At 33.7% G+C, this 14481-nt stretch overlaps 1 long non-coding RNA gene across 1 annotated transcript; it reads right to left on the bottom strand.

Moving 5' to 3' along the window:
* Positions 1-8076: 8076 nt before the first annotated feature.
* On the bottom strand, positions 8077-12087 carry LOC132735558 (uncharacterized). The gene is made up of 4 exons (XR_009626469.1): positions 11933-12087; positions 9893-9972; positions 8916-9104; positions 8077-8132 (listed from the first exon to the last, which is right to left on the bottom strand). It is a non-coding gene; the product is annotated as an uncharacterized LOC132735558 (long non-coding RNA).
* Between the last annotated feature and the right edge of the window lie 2394 nt (positions 12088-14481).

Genomic DNA, 14481 nt, shown 5'->3' on the forward strand with positions numbered 1-14481 from the left:
CCAAGTGTGACCTTGACGTTGAAGGTAGGCAACTGGTTTTTGCGCATGACACATCATCTGATTATTATGAACAATTATGGCAAGTATTTACAAAAACCCCTTCATAGATAAGAAAGTTATGGACCGGACACGAAATAAACCCTGTAACAGACTAATGTTAATATTTGACCTCCAAGTGTGACCTTGACCTTTGAAGGTAGGTGACTGCTTTTTTCTGCATGACACATCATCTGATAATTGTGAACAATTATGGCAAAGTATTTACAAAATCCCTTCATAGATAAGAAAGTTATGGACGGACACGAAATATACCCTGTAACAGACTATGTTAATATTTGACCTCCAAGTGTGTGACCTTGACCTTGAAGTAGGTGACTGGTTTTTGCGCATGACACATCGTCTGATTATTGTGAACAATTAGGCAAATATTTACAAATGCCCTTCATAATAAGAAAGTTATGGACCGGACACGACAGTATACCCTCAAATAGGCAATTTTGACCTTGAATGAGCAAGTGTGACCTTAGGGACCCTGGAGGTAGGGGTCTGGTTGTTGCGCATGACACATCGTCTTATTATAATAAACATTTGTGCCAAGTTATTTCAAATTCCTTTCATAAATGACAAAGTTATGGACCGGACACGAAAGTGTGACGGACGGACAGACGGACGGACGGACAGACGGACGGAGCCTTTTTCTATATCCCCCTTTTTTCTTCGAAAAGGCAGGGGACAATAAGAAGGTCAATATAATTGGCATTTAAAAAAATTCTCTTTGTATATAAGATAAATAACTTCAAGGGTTATAAATCTACATGGGGAACATTGAGCCTTTATCCTGCTGAATCCAAAAGTAATAAGCCTTTGTCTTCAGTAATTATCCATCCAAGCCTGCACATCAGATCCTTGCTTTTGGGACCTGACGGATTAAAGGTTTTTTTGAGGTAAATTTCCAAATTTCAGCAAGTTCAGGGGAGCAAATGGGGTTGGTTTAAAAAAAGATTATCAATTTTACCTTTGATCACCGATCAGTCCTCGAAAATTTTTCCTTAAAAATATTATAGAAAAATATAACTGCTAAAAACATTAAAAAATCCAGAAAGAAAAAATTTTAGAAAATAAAACTTTTTACAAAAAGGAAAAGGGAAAAAAATATAAACTCAAGACCACCATTTTAAACTCAAACTACAAAAAGTGAAAAAAAAAGCAAAGTACTTTAAAACATTTAACAATTTTTCCACCTCGCTTGTTTATTAAAATTTTTGTGGGGGCCGGGTTAGGGGGCGGGGTCATCTCATCAGGATTTCGTAAAATTTCCCCCCTACAAAAAAATAAAAAACCCAAATTACTTTTAAAAATTTCCTTCATATAAAAAAAACATAAGAAACTTTTCCCAAAATAAAAAAATATTTTAAAATACAATTTTAAAAAACTGAAAGACTTTTCAACTATAGGCCATTGCTCTTTCTTGGGGGTTTTTCGGGCTTTCTTGGGCATTTTTTCGGGAAAAGTTCGAGGGACAGGGGGGAGAGGAAGTCTTCTTCCCGGGATTTTTTACGAGTAATTTCCGTAAAAATAAAGTAACACTCCATTGTCTGTGAAAACTAATTAATCATCATTTAAAGCGTATTTTAATAACATTTAAACGTTCGATGGCACCAAAAGCACAGCTAGTTAAAATAGTGTTTTCCAATTCAATGATAAAAAAAAAAAAACACCTTATTTTACATTTCTAGCAGCAGTTTGTCCATATTTAATGTTTAAACACAATTATAATATACAAGTATTTTATGCATCAAATTAATCATAATGGACATTAAATTCTCGTACATGTTACCTTAGATTATCATTATACGAGGGCTGTTTTAGAAAGTTTGTACAATTCCTTTATCAAATGCTCAGTAATCATGGAAAGTTTAAACAAATCTCATATCCCTAGTCTTTAAATTTTTTTTATATTTAATCTAAAAAATTCAAAAAGATAAATTTTCAAACTTTTTTTTACAGTTCAAAAAAGCTGTGCAGAGCACTACCCAAAGTCAATACAAAAATGACATCCAAAAAAAGTTCACAAAGTTTACTCCTATCATAGTTCATGTGTCAAATCATTTTGTTTTCAAAGAACATTTACGTCAACAACACACCATAATCAAAGAAATATTAGAAAATAATTCATGCAAAGAATGGTTTCACAAAAACATAGATCAAGTCTAGCATGCCAATTAGTTGTTCTAGTCAAGAAGTTGGTGCATTATCCAATGTGTAGTAAAATTACATATTGAACCATCCAATCAAAAACTTTTAATATAGAATGGTTAACAGATTTAAGCACTGTTGCATGTACAATACAATAGAAAGTTAATTGTTTAATATAGAAACCAGTCTATGATAATTAATTACTATGAGCAGTCTATTACTTGGAATACTGAAATGAAACCAGCCTATGATTTTAAATTTAATATGAAACAAAACCAATCTGTAGTTTTAGACTGATGATTTTTGATTGGATGAAATAATTCCAAAATTAACAAAAACCAGTCTGATGATTTGCATTGAATATTAAACAAGAAAAGACTATGAATTTACATTGAATATTGAACGGAAAAAGTCTATGACTTTGCACTGAATATTGAACAAATTGAGTCTATGACTTCACAATGAATATTGAATGAAACCAAATACATGTATCATGAAAAAAAAAAGAAGTCTCAAATGTTTAATGAACCAAGTATCAGTGACCCATATCATGAAAGGCTTGGATAACATACACTAGAAGTTGAAGATTGTTTTCTTGGCATCTTTGACAAAGGAGGAGGCTGTGGTTTCTGGATACTTGACACCGTCTCATCAGGATTCTCATATTCTTCCTAAAAAAGTAGTTCCAACGTAATTTTTGTAAAAAAAAATAGTTCCTACAAACTTTTCATGGGCAATGTATTAAACCAGTCGTTGGTTTTAAGCTGAAGTAAAACAAACCCATTTTGATATTTTTCTGACCATTTAAAACATCATTTTGCACAGAAGCAAAGAAGACGTTTCTTGACTTTGAAAAAAAAAATAGAAATTTAAAAAAATGAAGGAAATGAAATGTTACAGTAGCAGATTGTATCAAATGTCTACATGAAATCAATATAGTAATATTTTCAGAAGAATTAAGTAAGAGACAAAATTCAGTTACATATAAAGTAAGTCTGAATACAGGAAATTCCTCTACAACCAGTTTCGCAGAGAATAATTTGAACAAAACTGATAATGAAATTTGAAAAAAAAGTTGAAAAAGTCTTTTAAAGATAATCTGAAGAAATGCTACATAACTACATGTATACTTATAATTTGTAAATTTGCAGATGAAAGTATAATGATAGCTGTAACAACAAGTAAAGTTACCTAAATAAAATTTAGAATAATCATGCAGACAAAATTGAAAATAAGACAAATTAAAGTGTGACTTTATCTCTACTAACTTCCTCTACAAGGGCTCGGTTTCTCACCGACCGTGACGGGGTACTGACGATACTGGGGGTGGCGGAGGCTTTCTCTGACCTTGATTTCTTTGGTGGTTTCTTAGCAAACCATGGCATCTGGTTCCTCGTAATTCCTCCTAAAAGTCAATGATAAATTGAGATGTCACATATGATGTCATTGATGATGTCATAACTAACTGTTTGTTCCATGAGTTAATTGGTTGTTAAGGACAAAATTTTAAAACGACACATTATAATATGTTTAACACACTGTTAAGTCTTTATATAAAGTCAAAATTCTATTAGAAAATGTCAGCCAATAGAAACATCAAAGGTCATAGAAATGCAGAAAAATCAAATGTTCCCATAGTTCCTTTGGTAACTGTACATTTACAAGTTAGTTTTTATAGAATCATGCGGCAATATCAATTGAATCAAGACATTCATCGACTGCTTTGATACCAACCATGCTTTGGCTACCGAGCATTTTTTACTCTAAAAGTTAAAAAATTATTACAATACATTAACACCAATTATCCTTCATCTAGCTACAAAATAGGATTTGTTTCCCAAGCCATGCTGACTTTTGATCATCTGTGACCTTACATTGGCTAAACAGCAGTTTAGATGCACACAAACTTATATCAACAAATCAAGCAATTAAGCTCCACCCTTTAAGAACTAGAATGCTTTGTGTAAAAAAGCGGCATGTCTCCCACCTGCGAGAATAACGTAATGGAAACAGGAATGGAAAATGGAGATAAGAAAATTAAAACCGATCACTTTCAATAAGGCGCCAGAGTTCCTCTGAGTGAGAGAAGAATCTCTAAACCTGTAACCAGGATTCAATTTTGTAAACAACCTGGTTATTCAATCACGAGGCAGCGGGAGTCAAAGAAATGCACTGATGGCAAACTCATATTATCACAAAAATAAAAAATAAATTGGTGTGCTGCCCAAATCATCCAAACTAAAGGATTGATGAACGCAACAAACGTTCATATGCAGATTTTTAAACACTACTGAAAGACACTGAAATCTACAATGTAGTACAAATACAGATAACTGAGTTTGGGATGACTCATCGTTCACAAGAAGCCTTCTGAGATACTGAAAACAAAAATCACCACACCAGAGAACGGTAGAGACATTTCGATGGCGGTCCAAGGTCAAAGGTCTAATTGACACTGAATCGTCATATCATATATATTTCACAAACGAATTAAAGGGGAAATTGTGTCTGCTCCATAAACGTCTCAACCCTATTGAAGGATTTGAGGATACTTGAAACAAACTCATATTGCAGATTTTTACATCAATGAAAGACACTAAATAAATGTAGTCAATCAGGATAACGTAGGTGTGGATGGAACTCCACTCGTTTCACAAATCAAGCCCCTGTATATATGCAATAAGTGTGTGTGCGAGTAGCCTTGTTATGATGTTAAGGCGATCTCGTAACAAAGTGGAGGGCAAATGGATGTCTAAATATTATGAATGAGGTCAATGTGAAGTCCTCCTAGAACTATGCAGTTTTCTGTGGTGGAACCAAAGACGGGTAACTTTGAAGGAAAAGTTAAGCGCAAGTGACGGATTTATACTACAAGGTTGATGAATAAGACCAATCATCCAATGAAGTTTGAGGGTGTAGGTCATAAGGAATCTCAGTTATCATCCGGAAAGAGAACATGACCAACGGTCACTGTACCTTGACTTTCCCACTGACCCAACAACAATAGGGACATCTGCTCTATAGAGACCAATCATCCTATGAAGTTTTGAGGCTTGTAGGTCAAAAGAACTTAGTTATCATCCGGAAAACGAGAAATTGACCAACACACTGGACCTGACCTTTGAAACTACGACCCCAAAACAATAAACATTCAATAAGACCGAATCATCCTATAAGTGTGAGGTCTGTAGTCAAAGAACTCTAGTAGCACCGGAAACGAAAATGACCAAACGGTCAGTGTGACCTTGAAACCTTGTGACCTACGACCCTAAAAACAAAGATCATCAGCCCAAAGACCAACACCATGATTGAGGGCGTAGGTCAAAGAGGAAACTACGTTATCATCCGAAAACGAGAAATTGAACAACGGTCACTTGACTTGACCTGACTACTGACCCCAAAACAATAGGATCACTGCTCAATAAGACCATTCGATCCATGAGTTGAAGTAAGTCAAAAGGAACTCTAGTTATTGCAGAACGAAGAATGACAGGACGGACTGACGGACGGACGTTCTCACAGGACAGTAATTATGTGGCTTACCTCTATTGTTCTCTCTATTGTTCTTTTAGCCACGCAAAAGAAAATAGCCACATAAAAGCATACGGATGAATGACATCAAAGAAACCTAGTTGCCTCTAGCCACATAATTACTCTCCTGTGAGTGTCGGGACGGACTGACGGGACGGACCAGGGCAAAAACAATATGTCGTCCCCCCCAGTTTTGAGGGGTAGGTCAAAAGGAACTCTATTATCATCCGGAAATGAGAAATTGACCAACGGTCACTGTGACTGACCTTTGACCTACTGACCCCAAAAACAATAGGATCATCTGCTCTATAAGACCAATCATCCTATGAAGTTTGAGGGCTGTAGGTCAAAAGGAACTCTAGTTATCATCCGGAAACGAGAAATTGACCAACGGTCACTGTGACCTTGACCTTTGAACTACTGACCCCAAAAACAATAGGGATCATCTGCTCAATAAGACCAATCATCCTATGAAGTTTGAGGTCTGTAGGTCTAAAGGAACTCTAGTTATCATCCGGAAACGAGAAATTGACCAACGGTCAGTGTGACCTTTGACCTACTGACCCCAAAAACAATAGGATCATCAGCTCTATAAAGACCAATCATCCTATGAAGTTTTGAGGCGCTGTAGGTCAAAAGGAACTCTAGTTATCATCCGGAAACGAGAAATTGACCAACGGTCACTGTGACCTTGACCTTGTTGAACTACTGAACCCCAAAAACAATAGGGATCATCTGCTCAATAAGACCATTCATCCTATGAAGTTTTGAGAGCTGTAGGTCAAAAGGAACTCTAGTTATCGTCCGGAAACGAAGAATGGACGGACGGACTGACGGACTGACGGCACGGACGGACGGACAGGGCAAAAACAATATGTCCTCCCCCCTGTTTGAGGTTGTAGGTCAAAGGACACTCTAGTTATCATACCGGAAAATGAAGAATTGACCAACGGTCACTGTGACCTTGACCTTTGACCTACTGACCCCAAAAACAATAGGGATCATCTGCTCTAGATATAGCACCAATCATCCTATGAAGTTGAGGGCTGTAGGTCAAAAGGAAACTCTAGTCATCATCCGGAAACGAGAAATGACCCAACGGTCACTGTGACCTTTGACCTTTGAACTACTTATCCGCAAAAACAATAGGGATTCATCGGCTCAATAAGACCAATCATCCTATGAAGTTTTGAGAGTCGTAGGGTCTAAAGGAACTCTAGTTATCATCCGGAAACGAGAAATTGACCAACGGTCAGTGTGACCTTGACCTTTGACCTACTGACCCCAAAAACAATAGGGATCATCAGCTCTATAAGACCAATAATCCTATGAAGTTTGAGGGCTGTAGGTCAAAAGGAACTCTAGTTATCGCCGGAACGAAGAATGGACGACGACGGACGGACAGACGGGAACGGACGGACTGACGGACGCGACAGGCCAAAAAACAATATGTCTCCCCCCGAGGTGACGCGGAGACATAATTATTGGCAAGAAACCATTATTCTATAATTAGCCATTGTGACCTTTGACCTCTGATTGCAAAAATGTAATCCCTGACCATGGTTTTTACATAAGCATCAATTTACACATCAATTAATTAAACCTGTCAATCCAAACTTATGTTATTAAGTAGAAACAATGAAAACAACAATAAATAAACACCACAAACAGAATCTATACCTCTGTTCTGCGGGGGTTAGGCAGGGTCTTCTAGGACCGGTTGGTATGGGGGGGAGGTTTAATGGCAACTGTGCTGTCCCGGATCTTCATACTCCTCCTAAATGAAAGTGAAAAAACTCAGAGATGTACTGTTGCCATGGTAATCTCACATATTCTTTAAAATGACTTTTCTGTAAACTGGCCGATAGACTCCTCGCATGAAAGAATCCCTGTTGCTGTCCCTTTCGGGATTCAAACTGAAGTCAATGACTTTAACCACTTGGCCCTGATGCCCAAATGAAATAACATTTTGAAATGACAGTGGACATAATACCTAGATCTATACACCTTTATCAAGTCCCCGTGAAAGGGCACTCTGACTGAGCCCATCCTAGAAATTTGACTGACCAGTCCACATAAATATCCCTTGAAATTTGATCATTATGCTGTTAACTACCAATATCAATATAAATTATTAGGGGATAAATTAAGTGGCTTAATGCATGAAAAAAAAAAATAATTATTGAGGGACGAAAATAATGCACCAAAAAACAAATCAAAAAAAACACATATACGCTATCGGTATCGCTGGTCAGATGAGTCAGTAGGTAGCGCTGGTGGTTTCCTTTGAGCAATCGGCAGCTGTTTATTCACTTGTATTATTCACTTGTGTTGGTCGGTGTGTAGTATAAAGGGCCGCCATGAAAAATGTGCGACTTTAAGCTAGCATCTGGGTCCTCATAATCCTACCAGATTATAAAATAAAAATATTTTCGAACATCATTTTCACAAAATAAATGGTATATACAAGATAATGAATTTAACAAATAAAGGGTTTGATACTGAAATACTGAGGTTAATGTTAACATGCGAATTGTTTTTATGCACTGAATTTCCCTTAGTGATGTCCACATAATTTATGAAGTGTTTTTAACTAAAATAGTTTTAGCTTTAAGCTGCATGCCTCCAGATGTGTTAAAATATTTCAATAAAATCAAGCATTAGAAAATGTACTAGGAAGACTTTAGGAAAAATAAAAGATTCAAGTAATAATTGACCTGTAATGTGCAATTAATGGCTGATTTTTCAGTAATCATATCTATAATTCTACTGCGTTACTAACGCAGTAAGGGCTACTTTTGCATATTTTTACCTCTTCTTGGTAATTAACATAGAATGAAAGTGCCATTGTTAATGTGCAAATTGCTTCTTTTTGGTTACTTAATAACTTTATACTTTAAAATCAGTTTTCAAATTTTTCATGAAAATCAGCATAAATCTGTAGATGTGCTGCTTTAAGCTCCAGTCAAAGTGTGACATACAATTAGTGGACAGAGTGCGAGACCAATGCCAAACATAAATTATATCCCTCCACCTTTAGATAATAAATGAATAAGTCAGGTGCAACAATGACACAAAATTTGTAAACAATGAAACAAAAGGTGCTACCTTTGACAGTAATACCAGATTCCTTTTATAAAAATATACACAAATGCTATCTAACTTAATTCAACAGCAATGTATCTTACCTCATTTGGTCCATCTAAATCAGGCACAGGAGCAGGGGGTCTTCCTCTGACATCTGGGGGCTGAGGTCTCCCTCTAGCATTAGGAGGTGTAGGTCGCCCTCTACTATCTGGGACTGGGGGTGGGAGGCGATCCCTAACAGACGGCAAAGGTGGCCCACTTACCTCATCAGGTTCCTGGTAAAATTCTTCCTGTAAAAAAAGCAGCAATTTTTTTTTTCAAAAACTATCAAATATAGACCAAAAAATTCATGAAATAATGCAAAAATTATAAAACTAGATTTAAGAACAAAAAGAATTTGGTACAAGTAAATTTTTATAGCTTTGGTAACTGCCATTTTATTACAAAACCCTGTTTTCATCAATGAATTTTTATCTGTAGCCTTGGTGGAAACAACTTGCTAAACTCATGTAACAAGAACAGGCCAAGACCAGCTGGCACATCCATGATGTCTGATCAGGGTCTACACTGCTCCCTATATTTAGTCAGTACATATTTTGAAACTTTTCTTTATACTGATGAATGGTGTTGACCAGATTGAAAGTGAAAGATACTACAAAATCTTACACCAGTGCCGGTACAAACTGGAGCATCAAGCTCAAGGGTAACTGTTTATAGCAATAACGGGGCTCTGCCAAGTTTCTGCTAATCAGTTATCCGAGAGCTAGATATTCAAGTCTATGGAGACAGCCAGTGTTTGATTCTTTTTCTTGCATATTACATATTAATGATATTTTGAAAGGATATTACAAAAAAACTAGTACATTTATACTGTTATCCTAAGAACGCATTTCATTCATAAAAGGTGCATGGGAATAATGTCATTTAACACACGCTACTTGTCATACATGGTGTTATAACAAAGGTTTTTCCAGCACCAGTGTTAACAGTAGATAATCCTGTCTGATATGCAAGATTACATCTGTGCAAGCAGACGGAGAAAGTGAAAATGAAAACATGTAAGCATCAGGATACAAACCTCTTCTGGTTCTGGTTCCGGTCGTGCCGGGAGCTGTCTGTGCGGTCTGGAACTGACCGGAAGTTGTACATCTCTTCTATCTATATAACACAACAATAATAAATGTTTTATCTTACAATATATGTGTTTACATGTATTGATACACCAAATATACATCGTTATGATACACCAATTATACATGTTATGATACACCAATATACATGTATGATTACACCCAATATACATGTATGATACACCAATATACATGGTATGATACACCAATATTCATGTATGATACACCAATATACATGTATGATACACCAACGATATACATGTATGATACACCAATATACATGTATGATGCACCAATATACATGTATGATACACCAATATACATGTATGATACACCAATATACATGTATGAATACACCCAAGTATACATGTATGATACACCAAATATACATGTATGATACAACAATATACATGTTATGATACAACAATATACATGTATGATACACCAATATACATGTATGATACAGCAATATACATGTATGATACACCAATATACATGTATGATACAACAATATACATACATGTATGATACAGCAATATACATGGTATGATACAACAATATTACATGTATGATACAACAATATATATGTATTGATACAACAATATACATGTATGATACACCAATATACATGTATGATACAACCAATATACATGTATGATACAGCAATATACATGTATGATACAACAATATCGGTACATTTTGTATGATACAGCAATATACATGTATGATTACACCAATATACTTGTATGATTACAACAATATACATTTGTGTATGATTACAACAATTATTACTTGTGTATGATACACCAATATACATGTATGATATACAGCCAATATACATGTATGATACAACAATATACTTGTATGATACACCAATATACATGTATGATACAGCAAATATTACATGTATGATACACCAATATACATGTATGATACAGCAATATACATGTATGATACAACAATATACATGTATGAATACAACCAATATACATTGTATGATACAACAATATACATGTATGATACAATAATATACATGTATGATACAGCAATATATATGTATGATACAACAATATACATGTATGATACAACAATATACATGTATGATACACCAATATACATGTATGATACACCAATATACTTGTATGATACACCAATATACATGTATGATACAACAATATACATGTATGATACAATAATATACATGTACAATTTACATGTGCATGTATAATGTAATACATTGTACATAATGATGTTATAACATGTACTATAACAGGACTTTATGTACATGTAGGTAACCTTTATAAAGTTTATATACATGTACATATATATATTTCCTGTAAACTGATTTTGAGCAATGAATAGGTTGGAAGTTTGTTAGGAAATTCTGGTATTTCAATATATAATACAAAGATCGAAGCACCAAAAGAATAATAGTACTTAATGTTTCTATTTTTTTTGAAGTCATAAACTAAAGATATTTGTTGAAATTAAAGGTAACTGCTAAACAGACAAACTGAAACACTATCCAGTGCATAAAAGGTCAAGTGCACTGGAAGTGAACTTCAAAGTGCATTTTTAAGTGCACCAAAACTGCATGTGTACATGTAGCGGACACCAAGTACACTTTGTGTAACGATTTGTGCGAATTCCGTTGTATTGTGCCTTGCTCTATATTGGTGGCGAAGGTTTATCAATTTCAGCAGAATAATCCTATAGGGGTTAATTAAAGATTTTCCAACTGATTTCCTTAATTGTTCCAAAATAAATCCACTGACATAAAGGCTTTCTGACAGCGAATATTCTTCATGTTTTTTTCTCTCGTTTCTTTAACTTCCATTATGACCAAAGTATAAATGAGATTTTACAAGTTTTCAATCCAGTTGCAGTTTGAAAAAAAATCACAAAAATTTAACAAAATAAAAAAATATGATAAAATTTAACAAGACTATATATAAACTGTATAAAAATATCATCTGTTAAACACTTACTTGGTCTAGGAGGCGCCACTGGGTTGTTCTCTATTGGCTTGTTATAAGAATCTCCATTGTTATTATCTGAAATTAATAAATATATATATTGTTAGAAAATACAAAAGCTTTCCAAACAGAAACACTCACCATTTTCCTCAGAGCTAGATAATAAATTACACTTTGATTTAATGACCATTTTTATGTTTTGCTATTACTGGAGCATGACAGGTGGAACTCATTAAGGTGCATTCACCAGTACTCATATGAAGTTTTCAATGCAATAGCTTTGTTTAAGGTTACATAATGATGAAGTAAAAACTTGACCAAGACTGTTAACAATGTCATTGCTGCCAGGTAGGTCATGCCATAACATTGACCGCTCTTTCTTCAGAAAGTGGAGCTAAAAAAATACATTTTCCACTATTAAAGGAACTCCATGGAGCTCCAAAAGCCTGAAAGCATAAAATTTGAATTTCTTACAAACATCAGCTGTGTCACTTTAAACTGAAAAATATGCAAAAGATATTTAAGAAGTATACTCTGAATAAATTGAAAATTATATTTTTGCGCTATTTTAGCCCAATTTGAGTGAACATTAAGGCTGCAATGCTTTTAAATTTTGAATTATTTTTCACAATTAAAATAATTATTCTGGAATAAGGGAGTAAGTGAACGATCTGAAAAATTGCACAAAAGTTATTGGTCTAGACCTTCATCAGATGGAAAGCTAATCAAGAAAAGTTATTTCCAGTCCTATCAATTGTTAAAAATATCAGGTGTGTTCCTTTAACTTTTGTCTGCCTATATTTCTCTACTTGTATTTGAGCAAATTTATTAGTATTGATTTTGTTCTCATAATAAAGATATATATTATATTTTCAAATCTACATATTGCCTGTCCTCATTTAAATACCATCCTGGTTTATTTAAACATTTTAAATGCTACATGAAACAAATTTTAAAACTGTGAAATGTTACAAGAAACAACAACAAATAAACATTTAACTTACAAGGTCCGAGCTCCTCATAAACGCTTCTCCTGTATATTTTAGTTTTTCTTCGATTTCTTTTTATATTATCAAATATTTTTGACTGTTTCCGTAATTTAACATAAGTTACATCTTTTTCTGATCTTGACAATAATTCCTTCACTTTGGAAATCAGAAACATTTTCCAAACTTTTCAATTAGATTCTTCTTATTACCAATCACTCAGTTAGGAAAAAAATTACTATGTCCAGTCCTATAATATTTCTATATTTTGGAGTCTTAAAATAAAAATTCCAGTCAAAGAAGTTAAAAGAAAAGCCATTTACAAGATGAATACAGAAAGTGGAAAAGCAATTAAGTTATATCGCCTTAAAGATTTAATTTTAAATCCAGAAAGTGAAAAATTAAATCAATTAAGTTATAACTAATTAAGTTAAATTTTTTTTTTCTACATTTGAAATAATTTATAGACCTAATTAAGCTTTATTTTTATTACACACTTTAAACTTTCTTCTCACATAATATCAGATTAAAATATTTTACATGCAACATCAGAATTTAACTATCACTTATTATAAATAAAAAACATGTATAAACCTGTCAGAGCTTGATGTGTGATTAAAAGATGTCTGTAACAATAGGTCACTTGCTACAATTGAAGGTATGTTGTTCCTTTAATTTTTCACAGTTTTTACTACCATATCATAGTTAAATCAGCCATTATTATATAATATAGTGAAACTTTTCACATACTTTGTGGAATTATCACACATTTGTTAATTACTCTTTTATTGAGAAGAATTTATAGGATTTATATGACAACAGTATGAAAGAAAGAGAAGAAAGAAAATAAAGGGGAATGACTAACATTTTTTAACAAATTTTACATTACTGTGAAACAACAACAAATAAACATAAATACAGTTGAGTTCACACTAAAGGTTACACAAAGTGCACTAGGAGTGCACTAGATGTGCACTACTAGTGCACTTCAAAGTGCACTAGTAGTGCACTACTAGTGCACTTCATAAGTGCACTTTGTAGTGCACCAGACCTATTATATGCATAAAGCAGTTACCTTTTATTTCAATGACTTTTACAAAAAGATAGATAAATATTGATATATGTATAATAGTTTTTCATAATAAATTTGAAGTTGTGAATATTGGATTTTGTAAAATATGGCGTAAAATATTAGAACAATAATTTTTCAAAGTCATTAATTTTACTGATTTTTAAAATAAGTAAATATAACTAATTATAACTTTAATGTTGATAAGTGCATAAATAAACAAAATAAATTGGCATTTAATATGATTCTATTTTATTATAATCTGGTAATGAAATATGAAACACTGAAATGCAATCAAGTTTTTTTTGTTTTTTGTTGTTGGTTTTTTTGTTGGTTTTTTTTTTTTTTTTTTTTGGGGGGGGGGGGGGGGGGGGGGGCAAATTTATACCAATTTATCATTTTATCTCATTTATAATTTCTCTTACCTTCTCAAACTGAGATTCACCTAAGATTTATCAGAAATGATATATGTTATTTTAAAATAAATATTTATATATTTAAATGGT

This window comes from Ruditapes philippinarum, unplaced genomic scaffold, assembly GCF_026571515.1.
Source record: "Ruditapes philippinarum isolate M1 unplaced genomic scaffold, ASM2657151v2 ctg2534_1_1_1_1, whole genome shotgun sequence".
Taxonomy (NCBI): Eukaryota; Metazoa; Mollusca; class Bivalvia; order Venerida; family Veneridae; genus Ruditapes; species Ruditapes philippinarum.